The following is a 15960-nucleotide window of genomic DNA, read 5'->3' on the forward strand; positions in this document are numbered from 1 at the left end:
GTGACGCTAGTGGCGCAAAATTGACACAATTCATGTTTCATGAAAGTTTATGTATAGTATACAGTCTTAGAAGAAAAGGTTCCATATAGAACCCAAAAGGGTTCTATCGCTCACTTCATATTTGGAACCCCTTAAATGTTCTATAAAGAACCCTTTTTAAGGGTTCTATCAAAAGAACCATTCTTTGAGCCAGGTGGAAAGGTTCTATATAGAACCTTTTAGGGGTTCCCAACATGAAACCATAACATTTGTTTTTTGTTTAGTTAAATTTAGTTTTTGCTTTATTAACTGAAGAACGTTTAATGGATATGCAGATTGAATAGTTCATTTATTATATCACTAAAAAAGTGAAATAACCATATAAAAGACATTTAAGTATTATTAAGTAAAGCATTTTTAATTGTTTGTATTTACAACAACACAATCAATAATTAACACATTTCACAATGCAATAGTTATGAGAACTTAATAAAACCACAGGTTTGTAATAATAAGCTAAAAGTTATTTAGTAGTAATATTATTTATATAAAAATAATAAACATTAAATCATTTAACATTAATTGCATGTTTACATTATAGCCATAAGTAAGATTAATAAATAAGTAAAACACTAAGTAAAAAATAAATAAAATAAAATGACCTACAGTATGAAAAGCTGTTAAACAATTTTAGCACTGGGAAAGAATAATTTTGTTGCTACTTGTCAAACAAACTGAGTGAGTTCTTTTGGATACACCAAATTATACAAAAGTTTACTTCACTTCAGCCATCTCCATGTCATCAGTTTGATGCCAACTCTCTGCACTCTCTGAGGGCTCTTGACACCATATGAAAGATCAGGTTGAGGATGGATGTGCTGGTCCCTGTAAGTAAGAGAAACATTAACAGACTTGCTGCCATTATGCAGAGTAATTAAAAACAAAGAAATTACATCTTGAAACTTACAAGAGGAGGAGTGTTGTGTTTTATCAGTATAAAGATGGTCAAACTAGTAAGGCTGCACTCCAGAGCCACTGCAAACAGAAATGAACCATTATTTAATATCATAAAAACCTTGATACAATACAAAATAATGAGAAATAATAGAAAAATATGTACCTTTTATGACATTGTGTATGTCCGGGGTTGGGGAGTAACGAAATACATGTAATGGGAATATGTATTTAAAATACAAAATATTAGTAACTGTATTCAACTACAGTTACAGTTTAAATCATTGATATTTAGAATAAAGTTACATTCAAAAAGTATTTTGATTGCTGAAGAGATTACTTTGCATTTTATTGTCATTTGTTTCATTTAATATTTAGTCCTTTCAGATGGAAAACATTTATACATATAAATGATGTGATCCAAAGTGCATCTGAACAGCGGTGAAACACTTTCTTATGATGTGTTACATTCATATGAGCAGACAGAGAAGTAAGTTTGAAGTAAGTTTGGAGCAGAAGAAATAGAAATAAACCTTGTGTAAATTGTCAGCTCTACGCTAAGCTAAAATGCTCTTTCTAGCCATTTTACATGCACATGTTACCAGGCACGATCATATTTTTTATCAAGAATATTCACATTGGATCATAATTTCTTTTTTTTTCTAGTAAGACCTTTGATATTAGTGCAAAAATCGTATTTTTGATAAAAAATTTTGTATTGTTTTCCTGTAAAAATATCTAAAAATCCTTAAAACAAGATCGATTTGATTGATCTTGTTTTAGAAACAACACTGCATTAGATATTTAGGTTTTTCAGAGAATGTATTTTTTACATGTGTATTTATTTCTTACTGTACTGGCAGAGTTTTTATAGTCAAAACAAGTGAAAAAATCTACCAGTGCTGAAGAAGTAATCCAAAGTATTTAGAATACATTACTGACCTTGAGTAATTTAACGAAATACATTACAAATTATATTTTACAGCATGTATTCTGTAATCTGTAGTGGAATACATTTCAAAACTAACCCTCCCAACCCTGTGTATGTCATTGTTTTGAAGTAAAATGTCCCCTTTTCTCATGGCTCTGATGATGCTGGTGGCCAGAACTTCAGAAGTGCTCTCTGAGTAAGGTGAAGGTCTTTGCTAAAAACCCATGTTAAATTAATGTGGCATCTTCAATTTAAAAAATATATCATTATGACATTTTTGAACATGACAATATAACCACACACACCAAACACTCACAAGTTGAGAAATTGAAGCATTTCCATCACTTTCTCTCTTTGACTTTGGACATTTTACATATTCACACCAAGGACGTAGATTCCAGGGGGGATGAGGGGGAGGTAACCCCCCCAATAATCAAAATAAGCAAGTACAACCCCCCAATATTTATACCATGATCAATGGAGGCATGTAAATTCTTCACGCTGATGTGATGTGCTCCTGGAATCTTCTTTCGTTTTCCCCATGTTTTCTAGGTGCAAAGAAAATTCAATTATAGCATAACCTGGTATCAGGACATCCACAACAGAGATTTTAGTGATTCAAGTGTGAAATTACTAACCTCCTGGCGGAGAATATCGCAGGCATGGACAAAACATTTTTGTCAACAACTTGCTGAAATAAATGTGTAGCCTCAAAGTCACAAATTATAAGGAGTAAGGTCAAAATAAATAAAAAAAGATCATAAAATGAATCAACAAATTAATTTATTTCCCTCACTTACCAGGGTAATATGGCCCTCTCAGACTTTCAGCTCAGCTGACTTTCCGTGACCGTTAAAATTTGAAATAGGTTGCTCGCACGTTTCAATCGCTCGTGCGAGTTGCGCGTCTGTGAGCTCGCGGCTTAAATGCACCATACTTTGCGCTATGTAGATAGAAGTGGGAAAATAATGATACACTCAAGTTGTTTGCTGTTTAGCCTATGATAAACACAATTTTTGCATATTTTGTTGAATTATGAGTCAAGAATAGGCTACTATACCATATAGACTCACTCTATATTAAAACTAAGATAAACCTGTCATCTAAAAGAGAAAGGACATTGGATCTGATCATCTGTAATTTATCCTATTCCAATCAAACCCAAAGCTGTAGAAGTACACTGTGAATGTTTTATTTTTCTGCAGTATGAAATGCAAATGCAGAAGTAATGGAGTGTAGTGTTCAAAACTACTTATAAACAAAACTTTCAATAATGTAATTTATGCAAAGGCTACACATACATACACACATACATACACGCATTAAGCACTTGTCAGCCTAAAGAACCCTTTTGTGCAAAAGGGGTTATTTCTTTAAATCTTTGTAAATAGAACCTTTTTGTCATAAAGGTTTCTTTGGAGCTGAGTAAAGAACCCTACTACCTTTGGGGTCTATACAGAACTCCAAAGAACCTTTTTTGTGTGGTTCTATAGAGAATACACCTCTATTTCACCTCCTGCCGGTTTGCATTGCATTGAAGAGAAAAATGGGAAAATCACATTCTTTGATGGATTGCATCTTATTTTTACAATGTGCTGTTATTTGTAATTTTCATCTGCCTACATGTCTTTTAAATTCATGAAATGCTAGACGATGTTACTTGGTGTTAAAGCAGAGTGCTAGACTTTATACTAACACCATGTTAATAAATTCAGTATCTTTTGGCAGAAAATGAAGAGCAGCTCCTAAAGAATCAAACTGCAAATTGCTGCCATTGTGATAGTTGCCTGACAAATAGGCCTTGCACACCATTTGAACATCGGCACATGAAGACAGCTGAAGTATCCTTGAGCAATCATTTCAAACTCCACTGGGTCAGTGCAAATCACAAAGCTTTAACAACTGATCCCACTTGTGAAAAATTCTTGCTGAGAGCTTAGTGGAAGTGAGAAGTCAGGCAAGTGCAAGGGTTTGTTATGGCGGGAATAAAGGGGGAATGGATTTAGTCTATTATAATCAGAATCAGAGCTGTGAAGAATAATCAAGGGGTTATCCAGACCTCGCTGATCACCCAGCCTCACAATCACGTCTTTTTTTTATGGCACAATGAATCGCATAACAGAAGAGAGTCACCCAGGCAGAGAAAGTGCAAGCACTGCTAAATTTGACAGTTGCTTTGAAAAGAAATGCAAATGCCTTGGATTGAGAAGTTAAAGGAATAGGTCTTTCAGAAATGAAAGTTCATAATTTTCACAACCTCATGTTTTTTGAAACCCCTTGACTTTCTTCTGTGAAACAAAAATAATTATTTACAGCAGAATTTCCAAGATGCTATTGTCCATACAAATTATACAGTCAATAATTACTTTAATTTCAGTCTGTTCCTCACACAAAGCTATCATATGGCTTCAGAAGACTTGGAATATAGTGCATGAGTCATAAGGAGTACTTTTACAATGCTTGTGTGGTGCTTTTTTTTTCTTTTTTTCTTTTTTTTTTTTTTTGGAGCTCAACAGCCCCTGCTCCCAATTCACATACACTGCACGAAGACAGCAGCTCGGACATTCTGCTAAACATGTCATTTCACATTTCACATTCCACTGAAGAAAGAAAGTCATGTTGGTTTTGAACACCATGAGGCTGAGTAAATGAAACAGAATTTTAATTTATGGGTGAACTTTTCCTTTAAAAAGGATAAAGAAGCATTGTTGACACTGCAGATGTATTTGGCAACAGGATCAATTGCTATGATGTTGCTATGCTATGTCGTTTGTGATGCAGAGAGTGTAACATGAATGTTGATATCACACCAAAAGAATCCTTTGTGGATAACGTCGTTACAGCAAACTGACACTAACTAAACAAGAGATAAAGAGAGAACATTTTGAATCCTATTGAGGAAATTAGAGAGAAATCAGATCAAGATGATGATATGTCAAGTTTGATAACAATCTGATGCCTGCCATGCAACCACTCAAGTGAGTAGAGTGTCCATAGTCTCCTTAGACTGATTAGTAAATCTGAAGTTGTCAAAGAGAATACTGATACAACAAAGTGCCCGTGGAATAGAAAGGTCAGAGGAAAATAGAAGACAAGACCTCTGTGGCAGTTCAAGATTTTGTTTTTCTGGATTCAAAGGTGGAAACTGACTTGCATTCAACTTAAACTTGCAAACATCTCAAAAATGGAGACTTGTGAACACCAATACAAATGAAATTGATTGCTCTTTGTCAAGGATTATAAAGCTAGCATGTGGTGTTGGCTATAGAAAACTATTGCCGAAACAGATTTGAGACATTATTTATACTTAAAAGACTTGAGACTTTACTTGGACACTAAGCTCACTCTAGTGAACATATCTGACAGGGTTCACCTGTGTAAAACAGAACACAAGAATAACATAGCTTGAGCCTACAGGGTTCCTTAGTTAATCTCAACATGTAGATGATTATGGGGGTCAGTTATCAGTGAAAAAAACATGGTAGCACAAAGGTGGCTGCTGTCTCATGCAGAGCTAAGGTGATACATCATATGGAATGCTCCTAAGGCCTGCAGAGAATTTTGATATTAATGGAGTGGCAGAGACTAATCCAGACCCAGCAGGTGTGGAGGAGGAGGATGACAGGGACCGTGCACACAAGGTCTGCATAAAGCGAAGACTAATATACTTGAGTCTACACAAGGCATTTGAGTTAATATAAAGAAAATGAGAGGTAGTCATTTTATAACTTGCTACTAATACAGTGATCAAAGTACTACAACAAAATATCCTTACAAAAATATGCAATAACAGCATTGCTTTGTATCAATAAACATTGGCAATGGACAAAGCTTGGTTCTGAATGCAATGCACCAAGCCATTGTTAGTATTATTAGCCTATTAATTAAGGCCAAAGGTCACAGGTTTGACCCAGGGGCAACCCATACACTTCATAGTTACTGAGACTCAATTTCTTCTCTATAATCATGGTGCTTTTTGAGTAAGACACTTAACCCTACATAGCTCCGGAGGGACTGTCATTTTAATTAGTGTACAATAATTTGACTGTGGAAAAATGGAAATGTTTCTTCTACATGATAAATAACAAAATTGTTCAGTCTGAGTTGTGCACGTGCATTAGCCTCCAGAATTTGGAGAACCATGTAAATACCATGGCACATAAATATATAATATTTACACTCAAAGAGCATTGATTCATGCGATTATCTAATCAGTCAATCGTGTGGCAGCAATGCAATGCATAAAATCATGCAGATACAGGTCAGGAGCTTCAGTTAATGTTCACATCAACCATCAGAATGGTGCCAAAAACAAAAACATCCATTGAGCAGCAGTTCTGCAGATGGAAATGCCTTGTTGATGAGAGAGAATGGCCAGACTGGTTCGAACTGACAGAAAGGCTACGGTAACTCCGATAACCTCTCTGTACAATTGTAGTGAGCAGAATAGCATCTCAGAATGCACAACACATCGAAATTTGAGGCAGATGGGCTACAACAGCAGAAGACCACATTGGGCACATTATTAGGACCATAGTGTTCCTGATAAAGTGCTCAGTGAGTGTATATTTCAAAGTAACATAGTATGTGATACCATCACTGCAGTGGTGTAGTAGTGCCTGAAGAGGTGGGCATACTGTGAATTTATGAAAAACAGCATCAAAAACTAGCAGGGGTGCAATAACATGCAGTATTTTCACAAAGTTTAATTGCATAAGTTACATTTAAATGTACTGTATATACAGTGCATCCGGAAAGTATTCACAGCGCTTCACTTTTTCCACATTTTGTTATGTTACAGCCTGATTCCAAAATGGATTAAATTCATTATTTTCCTCAAAATTCTACAAACAATACCCCATAATGACAACGTGAAAGAAGTTTGTTTGAAATCTTTGCAAATTTATACAAAATAAAACAAATCACATGTACATAAGTATTCACAGCCTTTGCTCAATACTTTGTTGAAGCACCTTTGGCACCAATTACAGCCTCAAGTCTTTTTGAGTATGATGCTACAAGCTTGGTACACCTATTTTTGGGCAGTTTCTCCCATTCTTCTTTGCAGGACCTCTCAAGCTCCATCAGGTTGGATGGGGAGTGTCGGTGCACAGCCATTTTCAGATCTCTCCAGAGATGTTCAATCGGGTTCAAGTCTGGGCTCTGGCTGGGCCACTCAAGGACATTCACAGAGTTGTCCCATAGCCACTCCTTTGTTATCTTGGCTATGTGCTTAGGGTCGTTGTCCTGTTGGAAGATGAACCTTCGCCCCAGTCTGAGGTCCAGAGCGCTCTGGAGCAGGTTTTCATCAAGGATGTCTCTGTACATTGCTGCATTCGTCTTTCCCTTGATCCTGACTAGTCTCCCGGTTCCTGCCACTGAAAAACATCCCCACAGCATGATGCTGCCACCACCATGCTTCACTGTGGGGATGGTATTGGCCAGGTGATGAGCGGTGCCTGGTTTCCTCCAGACATGACGCTTGCCATTCAGGCCAAAGAGTTCAGTCTTTGTTTCTCATGGTCTGAGAGTCCTTCAGGTGCCTTTTGGCAAACTACAGGCAGGCTGTCATGTGCCTTTTACTGAGGAGTGGCTTCTGTCTGGCCACTCTACCATACAGGCCTGATTGGTGGAGTGCTGCAGAGATGGTTGTTCTTCTGGAAGGTTCTCCTCTCTCCACAGAGAAACACTGGAGCTCTGTCAGAGTGACCATCGGGTTCTTGGTCACCTCCCTGACTAAGACCCTTCTCCCCCAGCTCGGTTTGGCCGGGCGGCCAGCTCTAGGAAGAGTCCTGGTGGTTCCAAACTTCTTCCATTTACGGATGATGGAGGCCACTGTGCTCATTGGGACCTTCAATGCTGCAGAAATTTTTCTGTGCCCTTCCCCAGATCTGTGCCTCGATACAATCCTGTCTCAGAGGTCTACAGACAATTCCTTGGACTTCATGGCTTGGTTTGTGCTCTGACATGCACTGTTAACTGTGGGACCTTATATAGACAGGTGTGTGCCTTTCCAAATCATGTCCAGTCAACTGAATTTACCACAGGTGGACTCTAATCAAGTTGTAGAAACACCTCAAGGATGATCAGTGGAAAAAGGATGCACCTGAGCTCAATTTTGAGTGTCATGGCAAAGGCTGTGAATACTTAGGTACATGTGATTTTTTTCGTTTTTTATTTTTAATAAATTTGCAAAGATTTCAAACAAACTTCTTTCACATTGTCATTATGGGGTATTGTTTGTAGAATTTTGAGGAAAATAATGAATTAATCCATTTTGGAAAAAGTCTGTAACATAACTACGGTTACACCAGAGACGCTTGTGCATCAGACGCTGGAAATGTCCTGCACCTTACTGAAATGGAAAATATTATTGGTTATTGGTATGTTTTGCCAGTGCCATCAGTTGCGCTCCCGCAGCTCCGTGCTTATTCCTACACCCTGTGATGCTTTGCGTGAAATGTGGGAGGTACTTCTGCTAAGAAGTAAACACAGTTGTAGTTGCATTGTACGTTCATCAATTTTTTCATTGCGGTGTTGATCATTCATTCATACTTCTAGATGTGTGAGCACAGTCTGCCGAAGCTTAATAAGGACAATACGGATAGCCGTTCCATCTTTAATAGAGGTTTGGGAGTACGATTTAAAGAAGTGGCCTCAGGATGTATGTAGAGCCATGAACCGCACTTGTTATCCCTGATGTGTTTAAGGGTTAATGGAATAATCTGGTTTCAATACAAGTTATGCTAAATTGACAGCATTTGTGGCATAATGTTGATTCAAAAATTACTTCTACAGTGAGGCACTTAAAATAGAAGTGAGTATTTTAAAGCTCACGGATTGGCCCCATTCACTTCCATTGTAAATGCCTCACCGTAACCAAGATTTTGATTGAGCTTAACTTGTATTGAACCCAGAATATTCTTTAAACATTTAAAACAGGGGTCCCTAAAGAAAAAGGTTGGGAAACATGCTCTAGTGCACCTTACTGAGCTAATCTTGATATGCAATTGCTTTATTGGATCATTGATAGACATTTATAAAATGAAAACAATCAAAAAATATATGGGAATATATGGATCTCAAAGGCTTTCACATCTAGCTCACAAGTTGCTGATGTCATTTTCTATCAATTGCTGGGACAGAGTGCGGACAGAGCGAGAGGGTAGGCTACAATTTACGCACACTCTAAAACGCACACGCCACAACAAAGCCAAGCGGAGCGCGTTGAGAAGACGAGATAGGTTGGTGTGGTGGTGATGAACACAAACCGAAGCTGAGCTCTATTGTATATCTATAGCGTCACATCACCTCGAGCGCTGCGTGTGGACTGTAATTGCTGCGTTTTTCCTGCGCGTCCGTCCTTTCACCTCACTGAAACCCCACCGCAGCTGTCAGCCGATTAGTGAGCACTTTTATCGCGTTTCCCTTTTACTGTTGCCCGAAGCAGGAATCGTCAGACCTCCTTTTTGGCTCTCTCCTTTACGGTAAGCCTCCTTTTATGAGTGCTTAATGAATATGTGGTACACGGTGGAATCAGAAACCCATGCGCTGCGCCAACGAATAGAACAGAACGCAGGTGTCTCGAGACGCGTTTTTAAAAGTTGCCGTTCTTTTGAACTTAATGCGGCTGCGCGAGACGCTGTATAAAAACAGCGAAATGCGGCGCAACGTTCAAAGACGTCCATCTAGCGCATGTTTAAATAGAAAACAATTGAAAAACAGCGCAGACGGATGAAAAACGCGTTCGGGGTGAACTGCCCTTTAGAAAGTCGTTCTGGATGGACGTGAAGAGACGAAGCGGACGACTGAGCTGCTTCATCAACCTGCAGCATTGCAATGCATTATTTCATGACAGAGGATGTAATGTGCATGATAATGATATTTGGAGAGAATTCCAGACGTATTTTGCATAACCACGAACCCTAAACTTCTTTTTCTTATGAATCCATGCTTACTCAAATAGGCAGCATCATGCATCACATTGCCATGATTACTAATTTTACAAATGCCACCTTGAGTTTAAAACAAAGAAGAAAAAACTGAATTGTTTAGACACTAGGTAAAGTTGAGGTAAAAAATGTGGCTTACTATGACAAATGAATGGACATTAGTTGGCAAAAGCTCCATGTCTCAGCTGTATTTCATATGTGCCTATAATGCATCATAATGTGTCATACGTCGGGATGCGCACAGGGTGATTCATATAATTTGTATTCCATGTATTTTGACAGAATATTGGCTGTCCTCCCTATTGACAAATGTAAACCAACTTTCCATACTGTTCAGAATCAGTGCATTTACACTTACAATTTAAAGGGCAATAGATAAATTATATATTAGTTGTATTGTATGTATTTCTTGTTCACTACAGCCCACATTTTCACACTCTCAAGGTCATCCCATAAAATAATGAAATAAATTAAAATAAAAAATGCCTGTCTAAATAAGATGGATGTGCTAAATCACTTGGCTGGCAAAATTGACATGTGACGTAATCTGTGAGGCTTGTGTGGGCATGGGCACCATTGTGATAAGTCGACTCACAGGGTTAAAAACGCCTCTTGATCTCTGGACAGGGCTCAGTTTGCATAGTCATCATAATCTCTTAGTTCTTGTTCAAATGCTTGTACAACACAACACAGCACTGTTTTGCTGATCATAACACAGCATTTTCTGCATGAATATTGCTATCAAGAGCTTGACACATAGTCTACACTCTACTGAGTGTAATCAAATCAGAATATTGTGTGTGTATGCTACCAGTATTGTTTTGAATATAGCGCTGCTATTTCATGTGCGCTCTAAAGATCTATCTGCATTACAGCAGTGTCCAGTGAAAATTAAAAACGGTTTTATGGGATCGATTCAAGCTGCGCATTATAGTCACAGGGGGCGAAGCATTCACTCTGGTCTCCTTTTGCAGCAGAAATAGCACTAATGCATAAATGGAAAATAGAGAGGACTATTGCTTTTTAGGTAGACAAGCTCTTTGGTTCCATTTATAGCCTGCAGTGGCCAGTTCTTTTCAATAGAATATATCAGTGCTCCATGTATTGGAGGAACTTATTGTTCAGTCTGAAACTTCTTAAAGGTACCAACATATATATTAATATATATACAGGGACTAAAAACGGTTCATGGAACAAAAATGAAAACTGAAAAATGAATAACTTTTTTTGCAGAACATAACCAAAACGGGAACAAAGTCCCTTTCAATTGTTTCGGAGTGAAAATGTTATTTTTAAATGCTGGTAACAGGTTAATTTCGATAATTTGTTTAATGAAACCAAAGACCAAATGTTTTATCACAGTAAGTTTTTGGAATTACACAACTTCCTGTTGCCCAAAAAATCAGGCTTCACTCTTTTTAGTTGAACATGATGTGTTTTGATTCAGAAAGAAACCACTGCATCACACATTTCTTTACCTTAATGCACGTTGTGAATGAAGCCTTCTGTGACATGCTGAAGACCTTTTAGACAACTGTATATACATTATATTGCCAAAAGTATTCGCTCATCTGCCTTCAGACGCATATGAACTTAAGTGACATCCCATTCTTAATCCATAGGGTTTAATATGATGTCGGCCCACCCTTTGCAGCTATAACAGCTTCAACTCTTCTGGGAAGGCTTTCCACAAGGTTTAGGAGTGTGTTTATGGGAATTTTTGACCATTCTTTCAGAAGCGCATTTGTGAGGTCAGACACTGATGTTGGACGAGAAGGCCTGGCTCGCAGTCTTCGCTCTAATTCATCCCAAAGGTGCTCTGTCGGGTTGGGGTCAGGACTCTGTGCAGGCCAGTCAAGTTCTTCCACACCAAACTCGCTCATCCATGTCTTTATGGACCTTGCTTTTTGCACTGGTGCGCAGTCATGTTGGAACAGGAAGGGGCCATCCCCAAACTGTTCCCACAAAGTTGGGAGCATGGAATTGTCCAAAATCTCTTGGTATGCTGAAGCATTCAGAGTTCCTTACACTGGAACTAAGGGGCCAAGCCCAGCTCCTGAAAAACAACCCCACACCATAATCCCCCCTCCACCAAACTTCACAGTTGGCACAATGCAGTCAGACAAGTACCGTTCTCCTGGCAACCACCAAACCCAGACTCGTCCATCAGATTGCCAGATGGAGAAGCGTGATTTGTCACTCCAGAGAACGCGTCTCCACTGCTCTAGAGTCCAGTGGCGGCGTGCTTTACACCACTGCATCCAACGCTTTGCATTGCACTTGGTGATGTATGGCTTGGATGCAGCTGCTCGGCCATGGAAACCCATTCCATGAAGCTCTCTACACATTGTTCTTGAACTAATCTGAAGGCCACATGAACTTTGGAGGTCTGTAGCGATTGACTCTGCAGAAAGTTGGCGACCTCTGCGCACTATGCGCCTCAGCATCCGCTGACCCCGCTCTGTCATTTTACGTGGCCTACCACTTCGTGGCTGAGTTGCTGTCATTCCCAATCGCTTCCACTTTGTTATAATACCACTGACAGTTGACTGTGGAATATTTAGTAGCGAGGAAATTTCACGACTGGACTTGTTGCACAGGTGGCATCCTATCACAGTACCACGCTGGAATTCACTGAGCTCCTGAGAGCGGCCCATTCTTTCACAAATGTTTGTAGAAGCAGTCTGCATGCCTAGGTGCTTCATTTTATACACCTGTGGCCATGGAAGTGATTGGAACACCTGAATTCAATTATTTGGATGGGTGAGCGAATACTTTTGGCAATATAATGTAATTACTATGTATACAAACAGTTAATCCAGATACAAGGAAAAATACTTAATGATATTTGGCTAAATACTGATACAGGCAAAATGTCAGTGCTGGGATCAGGGACTAAAAACGAAATGTTTTTCATTTTGGTTAATTCTGAGCAAAAACGGTATTTTTTCGTTCCAGTTCAGATGTTCCACAGCCTCCTTTCCAAACGGTTATCGGTTAGAACAAAATAAAAGAATGGTTAATAATGTTCTTTTTAAAATGACAGTACTCTGCGATAATGGGTGGATGAAATATCAATTGCAGTGTTTCCAGATCTCGCAAAATAAGCCACTTGCCTCACTAAAATAAGCGAGAATTAGCAATTCATTTTTTTCCTGTGTAGTGGATTTATTAGCATAGAAATCATAACAGCATACAGTTCATTCACAGTTAAGTGTAATTTTTTATCAAATCTGTATTAATGCATCATATCTAACAATAGTTCAGTGAAGACTTGGAAACAACAGAGAAAAGTACTTTTTTACCTCTAATAATGTTTTCCTTGTATCTGGATTAGCCGTGCATGTATATGGTTTTAAAAAAGGTTTTCATTCACAGAATGCGACATCAGACAGTTAGGCAAAGAAATGTGTGATGCAACAGTTTCCTTCAGGATCAAAGCACGTTTAATTTTTTCAGGCAACATGAAGTGGTTGTAGTTCCAAAAACTTACTGTGATAAACCCTTTGGCCTTTGGTTTCATGAAAAAATTATCAGAATGAAATTAACCGGTTATAACCGGTTTCCAGCATTTAAAAATAACGTTTTCACTCCGGAAAAATTGAAAATCACTTTGTTCTGGTTTTCGGTTATGTTCTGCGAAAAATTTCGTTAGTTTTCGGATTTTGTTCCATGAACAGTTTTTAGTCCCCCTCTGGTATTACTAGATCTAAGTGCTGCCTTTGACAGTGTTGACCACAATATACTCCTAGACAGATTAGAAAACTAGGTAGGGTTCTCTGGGACGGTCCTCAGCTGGTTCAGGTCATATCTAGAAGGGAGGGGTTACCATGTTAACATAGGCAACTATCAATCTAAGTTGACATCCATGACGTGTGTAGTCCCACAAGGCTCAATTCTTGCACCGCTGCTGTTCAGAATCAGAATCAGAATCAGCTTTATTGCCAAGTATGCTTACACATACAAGGAATTTGTCTTGGTGACAGTGTACAACAATACAAAAACATTACAAAAACAGCAGCAAGACATAGATAATAATAAAAAATAAAACTAATTATACACTTACGTACAGACACACACATACATACATACACACATACACATGGGTAGTGCAAATCTAATACAATCTGTTAAATTCAGTGCAAATACAAATCTGTTATGTACAGTGCAATTATTATTATTATTATTTTTTTTATTTTTTTTCAGAGGAATGAAATGGCAGAAGAGGTTGGGTGTGTTGGATAAATATAAGAAAGACTAAACTGTGTATTGCACATAGTTATTGCTCAGTGGGGCAATTTAACTGTTCATGAGATGGATAGCCTGAGGGAAAAAACTGTTCCTGTGCCTGGTGGTTCTGGTGCTCAGCGCTCTGAAGCGTCGGCCAGAAGGCAACAGTTCAAAAAGGTAGTGGGCAGGATGAGTGGGGTCCAGAGTGATTTTTCCAGCCTTGTTCCTCACTCTGGAAGTGTATAGTTCTTGAAGGGGGGGGCAGGGGGCAACCAATAATCCTCTCAGCAGTCCGAACTGTCCTTTGTAGTCTTCTGATATCTGATTTCGTAGCTGAACCAAACCAGACAGTTATTGAAGTGCAGAGGACCGACTCAATGACTGCTGAGTAAAACTGTATCAGCAGTGCCTGTGGCAAGTTGAATTTCCTCAGCTGGCGAAGGAAGTACAACCTCTGCTGGGCCTTTTTCACAATGGAGTCAATGTGTGTCTCCCACTTTAGGCCCTGTGAGATGGTAGTGCCCAGGAACCTGAATGACTCCACTGCTGCCACTGTGCTGTTTAGAATGGTGAGGGGGGTCAGTGTTGGGATGTTTCTCCTGAAGTCCACAATGATCTCCACCGTTTTGAGCATGTTCAGCTCAAGGTTGTTTTGACTGCACCAGACAGCCAGCTGTTCAACCTCCCTTCTGTATGCAGACTCATCGTCATCTTTGATGAGGCGGATGACAGTGGTGTCGTCTGCAAACTTCAGGAGTTTGACAGAGGGGTCCTTGGCGATGCAGTTATTGGTGTAGAGGGAGAAGAGTAGTGGGGAGAGCACACATCCCTGGGGGGCACCAGTGCTGATTGTACAGGTGCTAGTAGTGAGTTTCCCCTGTCTCACAAGCTGCTGCCTGTCTGTCAGAAAGCTGGTAATCCACTGCCAGATAGACATGGGAACAGAGACTTGGTGTAATTTATTCTGGATTATAGCTGGGATGATGGTGTTGAAAGCTGAACTGAAGTCTACAAAAAAAGAACCTTGCATATGTCCCTGGTCTGTCCAGATGTTGCAGGATATGATGCAATCCCATGTTGACTGCATCATCCACAGACCTGTTTGCTTGATAAGCAAATTGAAGGGGACCTAGAAAGGGTCCAGTGATGTTTTTCAGGTGGGCCAACAGCAGTCTCTCAAATGATTTCATGACCACAGACGTCAGGGCGACAGGTCTGTAGTCATTAAGTCCTGTGATTTTTGGTTTCTATGGGACAGGAATAATGATTGAGCGTTTGAAGCAGCATGGGACTTCACACTGCTCCAGTGATCTATTGAAGATCTGTGTGAAGATGGGGGCCAGCTGGTTAGCACAGGATCGAAGACATGCTGGTGAGACGCCATCTGGGCCTGAAGCCTTCCTCATCTTTTGTTTCCGAAAGACGCGGCTCACATCATCTTCACAGATCTTAAGTGCAGGTTGAGTAGCAGGAGGGGGGAGGAGGGGGGTTGCAGGAGGTGTTGGTGTTTGTGTGAAGTGAAGGTCAGAGTGGGTGTGGGGTGTGAGATTGGGCCTTTCAAATCTGCAGTAGAACACATTCAGGTCGTCAGCCATTGTTGGTTCCCTACAAGGTTGGGGGTAGGAGTCCTGTAATTTGTGAGTTGTTTCATGCCACTCCACACTGATGCAGGGTCGTTCTCATTTTACTTCTCAGAGTGTCTTCTTTTAGCCACTCTGATTTCCCTGTTCAGTGTGTTCCTGGCCTGATATATGATGTAACAGTATCTGTGAGCTCATCCAGGTCTGTTGCTGCAGCCACAAAAACACTCCAATCTGTGCAATCGAAGCAGGCTTGTAGTTCCCGCTCTGCTTCATTGGTCCATCTCTTTACAGTCCTTATTACTGGCTTGGTTGATTTTAATTTCTGCCTGTA

The 15960-nt window shown here is 39.5% G+C and overlaps 1 protein-coding gene across 1 annotated transcript in view; it reads left to right on the forward strand.

Annotated features, from left to right (window-relative positions):
• Window positions 1-9053: 9053 nt before the first annotated feature.
• Window positions 9054-15960, forward strand: part of LOC127409773 (visinin-like protein 1) — a 43761-nt gene continuing 36854 nt past the window's right edge. Inside the window, exon 1 of the mRNA XM_051644591.1 lies at window positions 9054-9351. The gene's annotated coding sequence lies outside the window, so the exon portion shown is untranslated. The remainder of the gene's footprint in view (window positions 9352-15960) is intronic.

This window comes from Myxocyprinus asiaticus, chromosome 19, assembly GCF_019703515.2.
Source record: "Myxocyprinus asiaticus isolate MX2 ecotype Aquarium Trade chromosome 19, UBuf_Myxa_2, whole genome shotgun sequence".
Taxonomy (NCBI): Eukaryota; Metazoa; Chordata; class Actinopteri; order Cypriniformes; family Catostomidae; genus Myxocyprinus; species Myxocyprinus asiaticus.